Raw genomic sequence first — 19,079 nt, forward strand, 5'->3', positions numbered from 1 at the left:
GTCACCCAGATTTCCAGAAAGCAGCTAGGAAAAGAGCTGAAGCATGTTTAATTCGTAAACAAACAAGATGCATGGTTTAAGAGGGATGCCCTGAGGTTGTTAACCACCTCCTTGCCCGGTCAGCCTTTTTACTTGTCTACAACTTGTTTTTAGAGTCATAGAGATGTACAGCATGGAAACAGACCCTTTGGTCCAACCCGTCCATGCCGACCAGATATCCCAATCCAATCTAGTCCCACCTGCCAGCACCTGGCCCATATCCTTCCAAACCCTTCCTATTCATATACCCATCCAAATGCCTCGTAAATGTTGCAATTGTACCAGCCTCCACCACTTCCTCTGGCAGCTCATTCCATACACGTACCACTCTCTGCATGAAAATGTTGCCCCTTAGGTCTCTTTTATATCTTGCCTCTCTCAACCTAAACCTATGCCTTCGAGTTCTGGACTCCCCGACCCCAGGGAAAAGACTTGGTCTATTTATATTATCCATGCCCCTCATAATTTTGTAAACCACTATAAGGTCACCCCTCAGCCTCCGATGCTCCAGGGAAAACAGCCCCAGCCTGTTCAGTCTCTCCCTGTAGCTCAGATCCTCCAACCCTGGCAACATCCTTGTAAATCTTTTCTGAACCCTTTCAAGTTTCACAATATCTTTCTGATAGGAAGGAGACTAGAATTGCACGCAATATTCCAACAGTGGCCTAACCAATGTCCTGTACAGCCACAACACGACCTCGCAACTCCTGTACTCAATACTCTGACCAATAAAGAAAAGCATACCAAATGCCTTCTTCACTATCCTATCTACCTACAACTCCACTTCAAGGAGCTATGAACCTGCACTCCAAGATCTCTTTGTTCAGCAAGACTCCCTAGGACCTTACTATTAAGTAAATAAGTCCTGTTAAGGTTTGCTTTCCCAAAATGCAGCACTTCACATTTATCTGAATTAAACTTCATCTGTGACTTCTCAGCCCATCGGGTCCAGACCCTGTTGTAATCTGAGGTAACCCTCTTCGCTGTCCACTACACCTCCAATTTTGGTGGCATCTGCAAATTTACTAACTGTACCTCTTATGCTCGCATCCAAATCATTTATGTAAATGACAAAACGTAGAGGGCCCAGTAACGATCCTTGCGGCACTCCACTGGTCACAGGCCTCCAGTCTGAAAAATAACCCTCCACTGCCACCCTCTGTCTTCTACCTTTGAGCCCGTTCTGTATCCAAATGGCTAGTTCTCCCTGTATTCTGTGAGATCTAACCTTGCTAATCAGTGTCCCATGGGGAACCTTGTTGAATGCCTTACTGAAGTCCATATAGATCACATCTACTGCTCTGCCCTCATCTATCCTCTTTGTTACTTCTTCAGAAAAACTCAATCAAGTTTGTGAGACATGATTTCCCACGCACAAAGTCATGTTGACTATCCCTAATCAGTCCTTGCCTTTCCAAATACACGTACATCCTGTCCCTCAGGACTCCCTCCAACAACTTGCCCACCAATGACATCAGGCTTACTGGTCTACCACCCTTCTTAAACAGTAGAACCATGTTAGCTAAGCTCCAGTCTTCCGGCACCTCACCTGTGACTATTGATGATAATATCTCAGCAACAGGCCCAGCAATCACTTCTCTAGCTTCCCATGGAGCTCTAGGCTATACCTGATCAGGTCCTGGGGATTGATCCACCTTTATGTTTCAAGTAATCCAACACTTCCTCTTCTGTATTTTAGGGTGTAGGTTAGGGTGGATTAGCCATGGGAAATATGGAGAAAGGGGTTAGGTATGGGTGGGATGCTCTTCAGAGGGCCAGTGTGTAATAGATGGGCTGAATGGCCTGCTTCCACATTGTTGGGATTCTATGACCCTCCCCACAAAGGAGCATTTTATTGGCATCTATCCTGTCAAGCCCCTTTCAGAATTCTACTGGTTTCAATAAGATCACTTCTGGTTCATACAGCTAGACAGCACAGAAACAGACCCTTCGGTCCAACCCATCCATGCCGACCAGGATTCCCAAAATAACTAGTCCCACTTACTTACATTTGGCCCATATCCCTCTAAACCTTTCTATTCATGTACCCATCTGAATGTCGCTTAAATGTTGTAACTGTACCTGCATCTACCACTTCCTCAGCAAGTTCATTCCATATGCAAACCACCCTGTACCAAAACGTTGTCCCTCAGGCTCCTTTTAAATTTCTCTTCCCTCACTTTAAAAAATATGCCTCCTAGTTTTGAGCACCTCTACACTAAGGAAGAGCCCTTTACTATTCACCTTACCTCCACTCCTCATGGTTTTATAAATCTCAATGACATCATCACTCAACCTCTTGCACTTCAGTGAAAAGTGTCCCAGTCTCTCCTTATAACTCAAACTCTCCAGTCCTTACAACATTCTGGTAAATCTTTATTAAACCCTCTCTAATGGTATTCTTCCTATTACAGAGCCACCAGAACTGTACTCAGTACTCTGAAAGTGGTCTCACCAACATCCTGGACAACCTCAACATGATGTCCCAACCCCTATACTCAATGGTGTGAACAATGAAGGCAAGTGTGCTAAACGCCTTCTTAACCACCCTGTCTCCCAGTGATGCAGCTATGCACCTGAATCCTCCCATGTCTCTGTTCTCCAACAAGGCTCAAGGCCCTACCATCACCTGTATAGGTCCACCCTTCCTTGTTTCAGCAAAATGCAACCCCTTGCTTTTATTCATACTTCTCTCATACATATACACACACATACACCCCCCAACACTCTCACAGGCTTATACTCTATACCAAGCATGCACACAAACTCACATGCACACACACAAATAACTCCAAGAAGTGAATTTGAATTGGCAGAATTATTTGCAGGTACATTCTATTTTGCTCAAAAAGTGCAGAAACTGCAGGCAGTCAATCCATGTAATATTTTATAAATTCCTACTTTGGAACTAGAACCAGTCTGATCCAAGATTGGGGTATGACAGGCACGAACCTCACACCTTTAATGCATTGTCTGAACTGTCAGCCTTTTTGAAAATAAAACCTTAAGTCATCTCAAGAACGTAACTGAAAAGATGTTCTGGGATTTACAGATTAATGAACCAAAACCCGCAATCCATTCTCAAAGATGGAAGACTGAACAGCAATCTAGGTTTGTTCAGTATATCCTATCAGTTGCATGACACTGTGAGCTTTTGCTATCAATTCTGTGTCTTTTGATCCGGCTCCACAGCTACCCGGTGAAGGAGCAGCGCTCCGAAAGCTAGTGCTTCCAAATAAACCTGTTGGACTATAACCTGGTGTTGTGCGATTTTTCACTTTACCCAGGCCAAATCCACCACCGGCTCCTCCACATCGTTTCCACTGAACACAGCCCACACCTCCCGATGCTGCCAGTAAACTTTACAATGCCGATGAAATGATGCACTCTACAATCCTGAAAAACTTACAATTTCTAATGATACTGGCTCCTCATTCACTGCTCCATCTGATAGACAACATTGGAAGCTTAGTGCAGGAGGCTGAAAGAACTGGTCAGCTTTAAAACAAAAACCTCTTGGAGCTCAAAGCTTTCAATGAGAGTCTGAGCACGGTGGTAAGTTCAGGTAACCTTTATTGCAACCCAACTTTGTTACAGCTTCAGATCCCCCCCCCCTGCAAAAAGGCAGAGAAAAAGTAGCTGCTTTTTAAATAGCTCAAGGTCAAAGTACATACATTTCCCCCCCCCCCCCCCCCAACCACCACCTCACATTCTTTACTATTGGTTAGCACCCAGTTGTCCCTTTGTAATTGGATCCTTGGTACAGCCATAACCCGGAGGAAGTATTGCCTCACTCAACAATTTCAACCCATACTCTGTGTCCAAGTAAGTTTCTGCTCGCTCATTTGCCAGGAAGGGGCAGTGTAGAGTCAACCAGACTGCTGCGGGTCTGGAGTCACGTGTAGGCCAGACCGGGTAAAGGATGCAACTTGGCCATCACTGTTTCAATTCCCCTACAGGTGAACTCGCTGGTGCCTCCGCAGGGCGGAGGAGCAGGTGTAAGCCTTCTTGCACTGACAGCAGGTGAACGGCCTCTCACCTGTGTGGACCCGCCGGGGGGTCAGCAGGGTGGAGACCTGGGTAAAGCACTTCCCGCATTCTGGGCAGCTGAAGGGCCTCTCCCCTGTGTGAACCCATTGGTGGGTCAGCAGGTGAGAGGAATTGCTGAAGGCCTTCCTGCACTTGGGGCAGGGGAACGGCCTCTCCCCGGTGTGGCTGCGCCGATGAGAGTCCAGGGAAGATGGGAAACAGAAGCTTTTCCCGCAGTCATCACACTTCCATCGTTTCTCCAAAAGGTGGGATTCCTCGGGTTTCTCCATGGCTGACGCTTCAGTTACACGCAAACACGCATATAGCCCCTCCCTGCCGTCAATACCTCTTTCCAGGCCATATAGCAGTTACACGCTCCACACTCAGTGCGCTGCAACAGTAGGGTCTCTTATCCAGTCCCACTGATGCTGAAAACGTACCCAAACAGGAACCAAAAAACTTTGCTCCTTCTCACAGAATCATAGTTGAAATTTGTTGCAGTCCGAATGGTCTGAGTGACTGTCAGACACTGACCTCAAAGTGAGGACTGCAGATGCTGGAGAGTCAGTGTTGAAAAGTGTGGCATTGGAAAATCACAGCAGGTCAGGCAGCATCTGAGGAACAGGAGAGTCAATGTTTCGGGCATAAGCCCTTCATCTGTTGATTTTGAATCTGACTTCAGATTTTCAAATACTCTGCAAAAAGAGATTACAAAAGTCATCACTGTCAGTGCAGGGTAGAAATTCAGAACAAGCAATTCTACTTTCTGTGGAATATTCTTTTGTTGTTCCACAAAATTTAAAGCACCATCCCACTCTCTCTCCCCCTCTGTTCTCACTCCGCTCTGACTAATTCCCCTGAAGGTGCTGATTCAGGATCTTACAGGGGCAGAAAAAGCAAAAACATCAAGACTGACATCTCTCTGAATTTTGGATAACTCCACCTGAAAGTTAATATCTTTAACAACATTGGGATACTGCTGAGAGTGAGCAGGTCTGATTTTGGGAAGCAAAAAAAAGGTGACAATTCAGGGTAAACCTGCAATGCAGCTTCTTGAGGAAGGACCAGACACAAAATGGTTAATGACCCCAGGAAGGTGGGAGCAAAATGAGACATCAAGGCATTAACACCAATACACTTCAGTCAAACTCTTCTGCTCCCAGTCAGGGCAGAACATGCTCTGAAAGTCCAGCCTTCACAACCACACTTCTGCTTTCACTGAAGACAATTAGAGTCACACAGAACAGAAACAGACCCTTTGGCCCAACCTGACCAGATTTCCTAAATTAATCTAGTCATGTTTGCCATCATTTGGCCCCTATATGGGCCGGGTGCTGGCAGCTGGGACTATCTTGTCAGCAAGGACGAGTTGGATCGAAGGGCCTGTTTCTGTGCTGTACATCTCTATGACTCCAGTCGCATTTGCCATCACTTGGCCCCGATCCACTGAACCCTTTGTATTCATACACCCATCCACATGCCTTTTAACTGTTGGAATTCTAGCAGCCCCCACAACTTCCTCTGGCAGCTCATTCCATAAAAGCACCACTCTTTTCATGAAAAAGTTGCCCCTGAGGTCTCTTTTACATTTCCCCACTGCCCTCACCCTGAACCTATGATCCTCCAGTTCGGGACTTTCCCATTTCAAGGGAAAGACCTTGTCTATTTACCCTATCCTTACCCCTCATGATTTTATAAAAGTCTCAGACTCAGGCGCGATGGGGAAAAAAGCCCCACCTCATTCTTCTGTCCCTCCTCACCCAGGTAATTAAGACACATACCTGAGTTTGGTGAGTCTGCTCCCTCCCTGGATTCACTCCAGTTGCCACAAGTGAACAGATTCCCCCCACACACTCCCAGGACGAAGAATTGCCGAGAGGGAGGGAGTTTCCTGCAAACTGACAGGGCCACTTCCGCGTTGTGACGCCTTCAATGGGTCAGGGGTGGGGTAGGGAATGGGAAAATGGGTGAGACGAAGGGGTGGGGCGCGGCTAGTTATTTGCTCAAGGTCTCCTCTCCTGACTACTTTGCTTTAAATGATTTGACACACGAGTTACTTTGCCCCAACAATACTAATAGTTACATCGAAGGGAGAGAGAATTCATCAAGTAGGGCACTATCAGAATTCATCAAGTAGGGCACTATTAGACAACACCCTCAATATACAGAATCTAATCCTTGCCATCCTAAAGCCATGTGTCTGTAAGGAGTCTCAGACCATAATTATTCACTTCAATGTGTGCAGTCAATTCATTCAATTTTGTTACAATGCGGCACACGTTCAGACTCACCGTTTCAACTTTTGTGATCTTTAGAATCCAGTTTTGATTGCTGGTACATTTACTCTCCTTGTCCCTTTCTCTAATGTTCATTTCCCACATCATCTCACTGCTCACCGGCCTTGATTTGAATTGGCCATGCTAAATTGCCTATAATGATGACGGATATGTAGGTTAGGTGGGTTAGCCATGGGAAATGCAGGGTTACACAGTTACATAGTAATAGAAGCAGGAGAAGGCCATTTGGCCCATCCAACCTGCTCCGCCATTCATTAAGATCAGGGCTGATCTATTCACCATCTGAGATCCTCCTCCCTGCATTGTCCCAACTACCCTTAATTCCCCTACCATTGCAAAAACCCATCCAACTGTGTCTTGAATATACTTAATGAAGCTGTCTCTACTGCTTCCTGGGGCAGAGAATTTCATAGATTCACTACACTCCAGGAAAAGCAGTTCCTCCTCAACTCTGTCCTAAATTTACTCCTCCTAATCTTGAGCCTGGTTTCATTCACCAGTAGAAATGACTCATTAAGTAGAGCTTCATCCTCACAGTGCAATGAATTCCCACTTTGCACCAAAACCTCGGATTTACTCACTCACTCAGTTGCTGTCTCACAAATGCAAGATTTCATTGTAACTTCTTCTGCTCCCATTAAGGGTAAACATCTTTGAAAGCTCCTCTTAAACTCCAGCCTTCACAATCACACTTCTGCTATCACCGAAGATGATTAGAGTCATATAGCACAGAATCAGACCCTTTGTCCATTCACACATCATTCCTGATGAAGTGCTCGGGACCGAAATGTCGACTCTCATGGTCCTCAGATGCTGCCTGACCTACTGCCTTTTTCTAGCACCACACTTTGACTCTGATCTCCAGCATCTGCAGTTCTCACTTTCTCCACATCCCAAAGTATCACCATTTAAATAATACACTGTCTTTCTGCTTTTTTTTCCATAGCAAAGGCTATAACTTCACATTGTGGGACTGCATTTGCCACGTGTTTGCAAATTGTGGTCTTCTCTACTTCGGGGAGACTGAGCGTAAACTTGGGGAACGGATTGGCGAGCATCACAGCTGGGTCCGCAGAGGCTGACCAGACCTCCCAGTCACCATCGATTTTAATTCCCCTTCCCACTCCCTTTCTGACAAGAACATCATAGGCTTCCTCTATTGCCACAACGAACCAAACTGCAAATTGGGGGAACAACATCCCATCGTCCGCCCAGGCAGCCTACAGCCTGCAGGACCCAACATCGAGTTCTCCAATTTCAAGTAATTTCCCTTTCCATCCCCCGACTCCCTTCTCAGCCCCGTGCCCCTCACTACCACTCCTTCCTGCCACCAACCTGATTTCTTTCGCCCACTGACTAATCAGGCCGTACCCTCTCCCTATCTTCACCTATCCCCACTTTAGCCCCAGCCCCAGCCCCAGCCCCATCCCCATCCCCAGTCCTGAGGAAGGGTTACACCCGAAACATCGACTTCTCCACTTCCTGATGCCGCCTGGTTTGCTGTGTCCTTCCAGCCTCCTGCCCGTCTATTTTGCCAATTGAGACACAGACCTGGACCACGTTTCCAGAGTCTGTTCCCTCCCTGGGTTCACCCCATTTCCTTTCAGTTGCTGCAAGTCAACAATTGAACTCCGGAAAGAAATAGAAATGGAAAAGGAGGCGAGAAAAAAAAAGTGCCGTACTGACAGATCTCAGACAGAGGAAGGAGTTTGCAGTCTGGGTGAAATTCAACGTTGATTCAGAAAGAGAGGAGCAAGAGTAGCATCTTCAGAAACTCATGGTCCAACTTCCGCATCCAGACAATGGGGTGGCTCTGATTGGCAGGAGGACCAGTCTCCTTCCGGTCCTCCGTGGTTCCCTATGGGGCCATCAAAAAAAGGTCGCGCGCCTTTCTTTTGCGGAAAGCAATGAGCATGCCCAGAGTTTTGCTGACACCGGTGGGCATGTGCGCTGCGTTGCTGACACCGGAAAACATGCGCAGTATGTTCACTGGGGATGCTGGTGTTTCCTGGAGAAAGTGAGGACTGCAGATGCTGGAGACCAGAATTGAAAAGTGTGGTGCTGGAAAAAGACAGCAGGCCAGGCAGCATCCGAGGAGCAGGAGAATCGACGTTTCGGGCATAAGATTCCTGAAGAAGGGCTTATGCCCGAAACGTCGATTCTCCTGCTCCTCGGATGCTGCCTGGTCTGCCTGGTTTTTCCAGCACCACACTTTTCAATGCTGGTGTTTCTGTCAGATGTTAAGAGTCCAAATGCCAATAGGAAAAAAGGGGTAGAGCCACAATTTGTTTTTCTCTGTGATTCGACATTGTATTACTTTTGCATTCTGTCTGGCTGCTCAACTTTTGTATGTCTTTTCCCCAGGTTTACCCCGAGTCCAGAAGTGGAGGGCATGGGTTTAGGGTGAGAGGGGAAAGATTTCTGAGGGGCAACCTTTTTGCACAGACGCTGGTGTGTGTCAGCCAGATGAAGTGGTAGAGACTAGTACAATGATAATATTTAAAATGCATCTGGATGGGGATATGAATAGGACAGATTCAGAGGGATAAGGGGCCAAATACTGGCAAATGGGTCACTAGATTATTTTAGGATATCTGGTCAGTATGGACCGAAGGGTATGTTTCTGTGCTCTGTGATGCTATTTCTAGATAGTTGGAACCAACTTCACAAGACGAGGACGAGGCCATTCACCCCTTACAGTCAAGATCAGAGTGGTGCTGGAAATGCACAGCAGGTCAGGCAGCATCCAAGGAGCAGGAACATCAACGTTTCAGGCAAAAGCCTCGAATGCTGCCGGACCGGCTGTGCTTTTCCAGCACCACTCTAATCTTGACTCTAACCTCCAGCATCCGCAGTGCTCACCTTCGCCCATTCACCCCTTCCAGCCTCTCCTGAGCAGTGGCCTGACTGCGCTTATTTCAGTGAAAGTTTCAGAAAGATTTCAGCAGCTCTTTTAAAAAACTTGAACGTGCTTTCTGACTTTAATGATGTTTCTGAATATATCATTTTAGGTATTCTCAATTTTGAAGATCAGCCATTTCTCACCCCTCCCGACTCCCAGGCAGAGTCATTACGATCCATTATCTTACTCTCTCTGTCCTTTGAAGGGTTTGATACAGTGGTCAAATATGGTTCGAGGCTCGAGAAAGGACGGGTGTGGTGGGGGCTGGGGAGAAAAGAGACCGAATGGATGGGGGAACAGAGAGAGAGAAAATGGACGGGGGGGGGGGGGGGCAGAGGGTGGGGGTAGAGAGAGACTAGGGGGTACAGAGAGAGAGAGAATGAGTGGGGTTGATAGAGAGATTGGGCGGGGGAGAGAGAGTGGGCGTGGCGGAGAAGTGGGAGATGGCACAGGGCAGGGTGACACTAGGCACACGGATACACAAGATGGCCACTGAGCCATCAGTTGGCCAACTTGACACACAAGATGGCCGCCGGATCCCAATATGGAGAGAAACAGCAGAGCAGATACAGACACTGCCTGGGGCCACCAGAATACCAGCACAATGGACTCACAACCCAGTTGATTAGTTTAAGGCGGGTGGGGGAGAGAATACACATGAGTAATGAACACTGCCCGCCGAAGTGTCTGGCTCCAGCCAACACCCATTATAGAAGTGCTAACAGCTTGATACAGACTCAATACCAAATGCTAATAGCCAGGGCTGCAGGAATCCTCCTTCTCAGGAAAAGCAATTAGCGCCCATTACTACAACAATGGATTTCCACGCAGACATTGAAATGGACAATGTCTGCACTGAAACTGACAGCGACTGTGCGGAAATTAACAAAGGCTGTGCTGGAACTGACAAAGACTGTACCGAAACTATCAACGATTCTACATTGATTACCATAAACAAATCATGTTACAAAGACAATAATCTCATCCCTGACCGATTGTATCATAAGATGTATAAAGGTTTCTTGACGTGTGCTCTGGGTCGAGAGAAGTCTCGCAGCTGACACTGTGCTGTTGGTGTCTTTCTCTCCCCTCACCCTGATGGCCACCTTTGTGTGTGGCTGCATCAAGCTGTGCGTGGATCCCTGGTATGCAAACACCAAGTGTCACTACGTATTGAGGTTCTACCTGTCCCTGGTGTTGCGAAGGTTGGGCCTGGCCTCGCTGCCGCGGAACGCTCCGAGTAGTTGGACCATTCCGTAATACCTGTCCTTCGTGGAGAAGTTTGTGAAGAAAAACACCTTTGACCACAAGTCCATCAAGAAGTGTTCAGCACGTAGTGTCCTTGAGATCCTTCGGGAAAAGGAGAGGGCGGATTCTATCGAGCGGTTCCCTGAGCAGACTGTCAAAGCCATTTGGCAGAATGCCTCATCGCCAGAACTTTCCAACAAGCACCAGGACATGGCTTGGCTGGTGGTGAGAAGGGCTCTGCCTGTGAGATCCTTTATGCATGCCCGGACTCTCAGCCGCACCGCACGCTGCCCTCGAAGCGGCTGCGGGGGGGACGAGACTGTCACACACCTCCTTCTGGAATGTGCCTATGCAGAAGAAGTCTGGAGAGGAATGCAGTGGTGGTTGTCGAGGTTCATCCCGAGCAGTGCCGTGATGCGGGATTCCATGCTCTACGGCCTGTTCCCAGGGACACACACCGAGACGAACATCAACTGTGCCTGGAGGATCATCAACTCGGTGAAGGATGCTCTCTGGGTGGTCCGAAACCTGTTGATCTTCCAGCTGAAGGAGTTGACCCTGTCTGAGTGTTGCAGACTGGCACATTCCAAGGTCCAGGACTACGTGTTGAGGGATGCGCTGAAGCTTGGGGCAGCTGCCGCCAAGACGCGGTGGGGAAAGACCACCGTGTAACATCTGCCTGCCGAAAGAAGAACAGGGGGCCCACGCAGTCATTTGGACTCTGCTGATACCTCAGCTAAAAATGTAATCGTACAGACCTGTAAATAGGAATGATTACTCTGTTTTCGGAATGCAAACAAATGGAATGTTTACATATGTATGGCATGTCCAGTTGTACAGATCACCAAAGTATTTTATGAACAAAGTATATTTTTGAAATAAAAAAAAATTCTGTTCTTAACAGGGCACCCATTCAGTAGGTGGGTTCTGCTGAAGCCACAGCTAAATACTAAGAGACTGGATGGTTAATAAAGGGAACTGTAAATAGGATAACTGTAAATTCGATTAATTCAATCTGTTCTTTGGAATGTGAAGACATGCAATGTATATATCTATGAACGACATGACAAATTGTACAAGCACCAAAGATTTATTTCTATGAATAAAGTATATTTTGAAATTTAAAAAAAGTCTTTCTCTCCCAGGGGTCCCGGTATTTCCTTGTGCAATAAACTCTGTCATTGAACCCCAATTCTGACTCCGAGCCTGGTGTATTTCAGGGGAGAGAGAATGGGTGGGGTGGCAGATGGTGGGGGGAGCGAGAGAAAGAGAATGGATGGCGGGGGCTGGAAGAATGGACATGGGACAGAGGGTGGGATGAGAGAGAATAGATGGGTGTAGAAGGTGGGGAGATGGACTGGACAGGGGCTGAGGAATGAAACGACAGGGTACAGAGGGTTGCGTGAGAGAGAATGGACAGGATGTTTGGAGTATAGAGGGAGAATGGGCAAGAACCTGGGGATGGAGAGAGAATGGACAAGGGGCGCTGTGGTTGGCGGTGGGAATGGACAGGGGGAGCTGTGGGTGGTGGGAGGAAAGAACGGGGGTGCTGTGAGTGGTGAGGGAGAATGGATAGGGGGCGCTGGAGTGGCGGGGAAGAAATGGACAGGGAGCGCTGTGTGTGGCGGGGGCTAATGGACAGGGGGTGCTGTGTGTGGCCAAGATCAAAAAGGTTGATGACAGTCAACACTTATCAGATTGTTTCCCGAACAGAAAAACTTGCACTGGAGACTCCCAGAAGAGGGGTGTTGCATCTGTATTCCTTCAATTAGTTTTGAAATATCGTTGTGTATCTGAATTGTTCAGGGATACCTGGTACATAGAGAGATGGCTTTGGTTGTTGGAGGTAAGTCATCTCAGTTCCAGAACGTCTCTGCAGGAATTCATAGGGTAGTGTCTTCTTAGGCTCAACCATCTTCATCAATGACCGTCCTCCACCATAAGGTCAGAGGTGGAGATATTCGCACAATGTTCAGCACGATTCACAACTCCTCACAAACTGAAGCAGTTCAGTTTGAAATGCAACAAGATCTTCACAATATCCAATGGGCTCAGGAGTGACAAGTAACATGTATGCCATGCCAATGCCAAACAATGACTCATCCCCAAAAGAGAGAATCTGACCACTGCCCCGTGATATTCAACAGTGTTACTGTCACTAAACACCCCACTATCAACATTCTTGGGGTTTACCATTGACCAGAAACTCAACTAGACTAATCACAGACACAATGGCAACAAGAGCAGGCAACAGGTCAGGCATACTGTGACTCCCCAAACCCTGCCCATCTTCTACAAATCACAAGTCTGCAGTGTAATGGAATACTCTCCCACCAGCTTGGATGGGTGCAGCTTCAACAACATTCAAAAAGCTTGATACCATCCAGGACAAAGTCGCCTGATTGATTGGCACCATCTCCACATACATCCACTCCCTCTGCCCCACTGTTGAGAAGCATGATCTACAAGACACAACACAGAAATTCACCAAAGATCCTTAGAAAATGCCTTCCAAACCAACAACCACTTCCATCTAGAAGGATCAGGCAACAGATACTTGGGAACACAACTTCTTGCAAGTACCCCTCCAAGCCACTCATCATCTTGACTTGGAAATATATTGCTGCTCCTTCAGTGTTGCTGGGTCTAAATCCTGGAATACCCTCCGTAAGGACATTATGTGTCACCGTACAGCATGTGGACCACAGAAGTTGAAGAAGGCAGTTCACCATTACCTTTTCAAGCGGAACTAAATGCTGGCCAGCCAGCAATGCTCATGTACCACGAGTAACTTTTAATAAATGATTGAAACGGAGGATTGGAAACTGCAAACTAAAAAAAAACAACCTTCAGGTAGAACAGACGTCGGGCTTTGATTCGGTCCTTATTTGAGGACAGATAAAGAGTGTTATACTGACACTGAACTGGAAATAGAGAGTTAAACACCTGTAGTGTTTCACTCAGTGTAGCAATCGAAAATCGATTAAAGATTAGCTCTTGACGTGTCCGTCATTAACACATAGAAAAAGACGGTTAAGACGGCATATGGGACACTTGATTTCACGTCTTTAATGGCTGTTGTAGTACCCACAATCCCATGCGATGCAGACACCGCTCTATGGGCCGTGAGCAGTGTTCATAGTGCGCATGTGTGAGCTCGGAATGGGGCCCCGCCCCTCGTCGTTCGGATGGACGGGGAAACCAATCTTTTGGAAATCCTGGAGGACCAGAAGGGGCCTGGTCCTCCTGCCAATCAGAACGCCCGCCACTGTCTGAATGCAGAAGTTCGACCATGAGCTTCTGAAGTTGTTGTTGCTCCTCTCTCTCTGAATGAAGATTGAGCTTCAGCCCAGACTGGAACTTCCTTCCTCTGTTTAACATCTGGGAGTACCGCACTCTCTTTTCTCGCCCTCTTTCCCATTTCTTTTCTCATCCTTGGGTTCAGCTGTTGGTTTGTAGGAGCTGAGGGAAAAAGAAAGTCAATCGAGGTGAAGGGACAGACTCTGGAAAAGGTTGGTTTCGATCTGTGTCTATTAATGTTTGACAGGCTTTGTTTCCTGAGCTTGACACATTTACTTGTCTGGCAAAAAAGGATGGCGTCTTGATCCATGTTGGGGATGGAAGTGGATTATGCGTGGGTGACTTACTCGTAGTAGACCAATAAGTATTAGATAAGTAATCATGACACACAAACCTTGGGTTATTGACTGTCTATTTGGGAGCTCACAAGTCACTCCGACGAGTAACAGAGAGTTGTATGATTATATAGGTTACAATCATTTAACAATTAACAAACTGTTAATTGCAGGAATTTGAGGAACCTAAGTCACTTTGCCCAGCGACACAGTGTCTGGATAGTGTTGGTTAGTAGCTGATAAGTATACAATAGGTCCTTGCAAAGAGAAGGATATTCCCACGCAAGGAAATAATTTGGTTATCAGGTAGCAGTCCAACTGCAAGGCTTAGTGTCTCTGTTAAGTCAGGGAATTAAAGGTTGTTGGGACAATGCAGGGAAGAGGAGCTTAGACAATGGATGCATCAGCCCTGATCTTAATGTAGGCTGGAAGGGCCAAATGGCCTACTCCTGCTTCTATTACTATGAAACTATAACCCTGCATTTCCCATGGTTAACCCACTTAACCTGCATATCCCTGGGCACTGTGGGCAATTTAGCATGGCCAATCCAAATCAAGACCGGTGAGTAATGTAGTGATGTGGAGCCAGAGGGTGGGTAGGCCACCCTGAAGCCAGTCGCCCTGAGAGCTAGACGGTGGGTTGGCTGTTCTGAGCACTGTCATCCTGATAAGGGGTAATCGGGACGGGCTGTCCTAGAGGTGGTCGAAAGGTGTCAGAGCAGAGAGCCAGAAGGCACGTAGGGGCGGGCTGAGATCCGGAAGGCTTGTGGGCTACCCTACACGCTCTCGTCCCAGGGAAGGGGACGGGCTGTCCTAGAGGTGGCCGAAAGGTGTGCCAGGATAGCCCACTGCTCGGAGGTGCAACAGGGTGGGTGAGAGCCCAATGGTACGTAGGGGCAGACCGAGAGCCAGAAGGCGGGTAGCCGTCCTCAGCGCTGTCACCCCGGGCAGGTACCGGGGCGGGCTGCCCCAGAGGTGGTCAGAAGGTGCTGAGGGTGGTTAGTGAAGCCGGAAGGTGGGTAGGCTGTCCTGACCGCGGTCACCCTGGGCGGGTACTGGGGCGGGCTGTCCTAGAGGTGGTCGAAAGGTGTGTCAGGGCGGACCGAGAACTGGAAGGGGCATGGGGTGGACCGAGAACCGGAAGGTGGGTAGGGGCGGGCTGCCTTAGAGTGGTCGGAAGGTGGGAGGGATGGGGGCTTGCTGCGTCTGTATTGTCTGCACTTTTGTATGTAACAGGACTGTCTAATGTACAACTGTCACTGCTGTTGTCTCTTTATATCTTTGTGGAACTGGGATTTGAGGTTTGTCCTCATGTCCCTGAAAAATGTATGGTAGGTTTGGGGCCTGGCTTTGCTGCTCCTCTCCCTTGTAAAATTGCTGTCTCTTGTATGCAGCTGTAAATGTAACTGTTTGTTGTAAACTGTTTTTGTAATTTGTTTAATAAAATAATATGTAGTGATGTGGAAAATGAATATCAGAGAACAATAGAAAGGGACAAGGAGAGTAAATATACCAGCAATGAAAACTGGATACTAATGTCACAAAAACTGAAATGATACATGGTGAGTCTGAATGCGTGCCACATTGTAACAAAAGTGAATGAATTAACTGCACTCATTGAAATGAATAATTATGGTCTGAGACTCCTTACAGACACATGGCTTCAGGATGGCAAGGATTGGATCCTGAATATTGAGGGGGGAATCAGATGGGAAGCTAGGTAAAGGCAAAGGGTTGGCACTGCTCATCAAAGCACTGAGCACACGATAGTCTGGTGTCAGCTCGGGTTTCAGGGCCTGATTTCTCTGTCCTCTGATCTCCCTGTTCCCACTGAGTAAGATGTTGGTCTGTTCTCAGCTTTGCTGGACTTCTGCTGAAGCTTTCACACCTCTTTTACAGCTTCCAGAACAAGAAAACATTCAGAGCTGAAAATGTGTTGCTGGAACAGCGCAGCAGGTCAGGCAGCATCCAGGGAACAGGAGAATCGATGTTTCGGGCATAAGCCCTTCTTCAATAAAACATTCAGTCAATCGAAAGCCAACCCACAACCTCAGCCTGTCACCCATCCAGACACAGAGTGTAGTCACAGCAGGGAATCAAACAAGAAAAATGAAACAAAATCAGAAATAAATAAAGGCTTAATGTTTGTTCATTAGGAAGTAAACCAGAAATAGGGCTCTCCCAGGATTCTGATAGTGCCCTACTTGAGGAATTCTCTCTCCATTCGATGTAACTATTAGTACTGTTGGGACAAAGTAACTCGTGTGCCAAATCATTTAAAGCAAGGTAGTCAGGAGAGGAGACCTTGAGCAATTAACTAGCTTTATTCGTTGCCATTGGGGAATACCTCTTAGTTCAAAATAAAGTCCGACGTATTCCAATAAAATACAGAATGTTACAAGTTTTATGGTAAAACACAAGCCCCACTCTCCAATAATAATGCAACTGAGGGGCAGTCGTAAGGTTCACATACATTGTCCAGACCTACATTTCTTAATTTCTACAAAACTGAATGTTATCTTATACTGCAGGTTCAGCTCAGCTCGAATTACCACTAAGGGACAGAGAGAACCAATCCATCATTCTCTGAAGCAGCACAGTCTAATGGCCTGAGGAGCAGAGACAGCTATCAAAACAGAATTCCTTAGCCAGGGCTCAGACAGCATTATATTAACAGGCTACGTTTTACTGCAAACATTGCTTTGTGACAAAATGACTTCCATGCAGTTTTGTCAATTTTGATCACATTCTCCCACAATCCCTCCTTTTTTATTAAAAAGAGGAGATTGGGGGTGTCAGCAAAAGGGGGAGTATACCCAGAGCCAGGGGTTGGTGCTTGGAGATCGGACTGATAGTCCTCGGGTTCAGTAAGGACAGGGGCAGAAGGCTCCAGGGATTGGGAATCATCATCAGGGGTTTATCAGGAATGGGAAATCTCAGCATCTGGGAGATCACTGGAGGGGAGGGCCACAACAGTGAACTGAGCCGAGCACAGGATTGTCTGCGGGGTGACTTTGATATCCAATCGAGCAGTTCCAAAGGCAGGGGAAAAGAAAGCTGCAAGTTACTCAAACTCCATACGGGCTCGCTTGGTACGAGTTCAGGACGGATGGGGATATGGGCACATACCTAGCAGCTAGAGTGGTTGACCTTCTGTGCATAAAAAAAGTATTAAACTGTAATTCCTGTTTACTAGAGGTTATCAGGCCCAATCAAACATAGTTAGTGAAAGAAAGATAAGGAATAGTGCAGTGAAAAGCAGAATGATCAGGCTGAGCCATTCACGGATGAAGGCTGAAGATGTGTCTCTGACGGGGTCTTCTGGTGTTCCTCCAGGAGGTGGCGCTCGTTTGCATTGTGTTGTGTGTGTCCATGCGGCCTCCCCTTGACCCTGACTGCTGACCGGGTAACCCAGCAGGACTAGGAACGGGCCTTTCCATCTCAGCTCCAATATGCCCCGGTCCTAATGCTGAGGCTTGGCGTACCCATGAATGTAAACTCTGAAGAGTTTTGGTTAACTGACCAACAAGAGTGTCAGCTGTTTCAGCCATTGGGATGGTTTTGATTAATCTACTAAATACATCTACTCTTATTCGACAATGTTCATAACAATGTACGCGAGGAGATTATATAAAAGCAAGTTGTAGACAGGGAAAAAGGCCGACCAGGCAAGGAGGTGGTTAACAAACACACTCTCTCTGGATCAATGATGCTGGAAGAGCACAGCAGTTCAGGCAGCATCCAAGGAGCAGGAGAATCGATGTTTCGAGAATGAGCCCTTCTTCAGGAAAGGGCTGAAGAAGGGCTCATGCCCGAAACGTCGATTCTACTGCTACTTGGATGCTGCCTGACCTGCTGCGCTTTTCCAGCAACACCTTTTCAGCTCTGATCTCCAGCATCTGCAGTCCTCACTTTCTTCCTGAGAATTGAGTCTGGCAGTATTCCAATCTTGAGTCAGACTGGTTCTATTTCCAAATTCATAAAATATTACATGGATTGACTGCCTGGAAATTGTGTGCTTTTTGAGCAAAATTGAATACATCTGCAAATATAATTCTGCCAATACAAATTCACCCCATAGAATTGTGTGTGGGTGCATGTGAATGTGTACATGCTTGGTAAAGTGTGAGTGTGATGGAGTATAAGCCTGAGAGAGTATTGGGGGTGTGTGTGTGTGTATGTGTGTGTGTGTCTGAGGGGGAGCATTTGTGAGAGAGGTATTAATACAAGCAAGGGGTTGCATTTTGCTAAAACAAGAAAGGGCAGGACTTGTACAGATAATGGTAGGGCCCTGGGTCATGTTATAGAACAGACAGACATGGGGGAGTGGTGTTCAGGTACATAGTTCGTTAGAAGTTGCATCACTGATAGACAGGGTAGTTAAGAAGGCATTGAGCAGCATAGCATTCATTTTCACACCATTGAGTACAGGGGTTGGGACATCATGTTGAGGTTGTACAGAATGTTGGTGAGGCCACTTTCAGAGTACTGTGTACAGTTCTGATGGCCCTGTAATCGGAAGTATTCTTATCACAGAGGGTTCGGTAAAGATTTACCGGGACGTTGCCAGGACTGGAGGGTTTGAGTTATAAGGAGAGGCTCGGACTTTATTCACTGGAGGAGAGGAAGTGAGGGGTTGACATCATTGAGATTGATAAAATGAGGAGTGGAGGGAAGCTGAATAACAAAGGGCTCTTGCTTAGCGGTCGGCGAACTCAAAACTTGGGGGCATATTACTTAAGGTGAGGAGAGAGATTTAAAAGGAACCGGAGGGGCAACATTTTGAAAGAGGGTGGCTTTGTATGTGGAATGAACTTACTGACGATGTGGTAGTTGCCGGTACATTTACAACATTAAAACAGCATTTGGATGGGTAGATGAATACAAAGGTTTAGTGGGATATGGGCCAAATGCAGGCAAGTGGGACTG

General features: G+C 47.1%; 1 protein-coding gene across 1 annotated transcript in view; it reads right to left on the minus strand.

Moving 5' to 3' along the window:
* Nucleotides 1-19,079, minus strand: part of LOC148143911 (uncharacterized) — a 384,436-nt gene that overhangs the window by 35,140 nt on the left and 330,217 nt on the right. The window lies entirely within an intron of this gene.

Source organism: Chiloscyllium plagiosum, unplaced genomic scaffold (genome assembly GCF_037043375.1).
Source record: "Chiloscyllium plagiosum isolate Xiang-an unplaced genomic scaffold, Cpla_swu_hap1 HiC_scaffold_27, whole genome shotgun sequence".
Lineage (NCBI taxonomy): Eukaryota > Metazoa > Chordata > Chondrichthyes > Orectolobiformes > Hemiscylliidae > Chiloscyllium > Chiloscyllium plagiosum.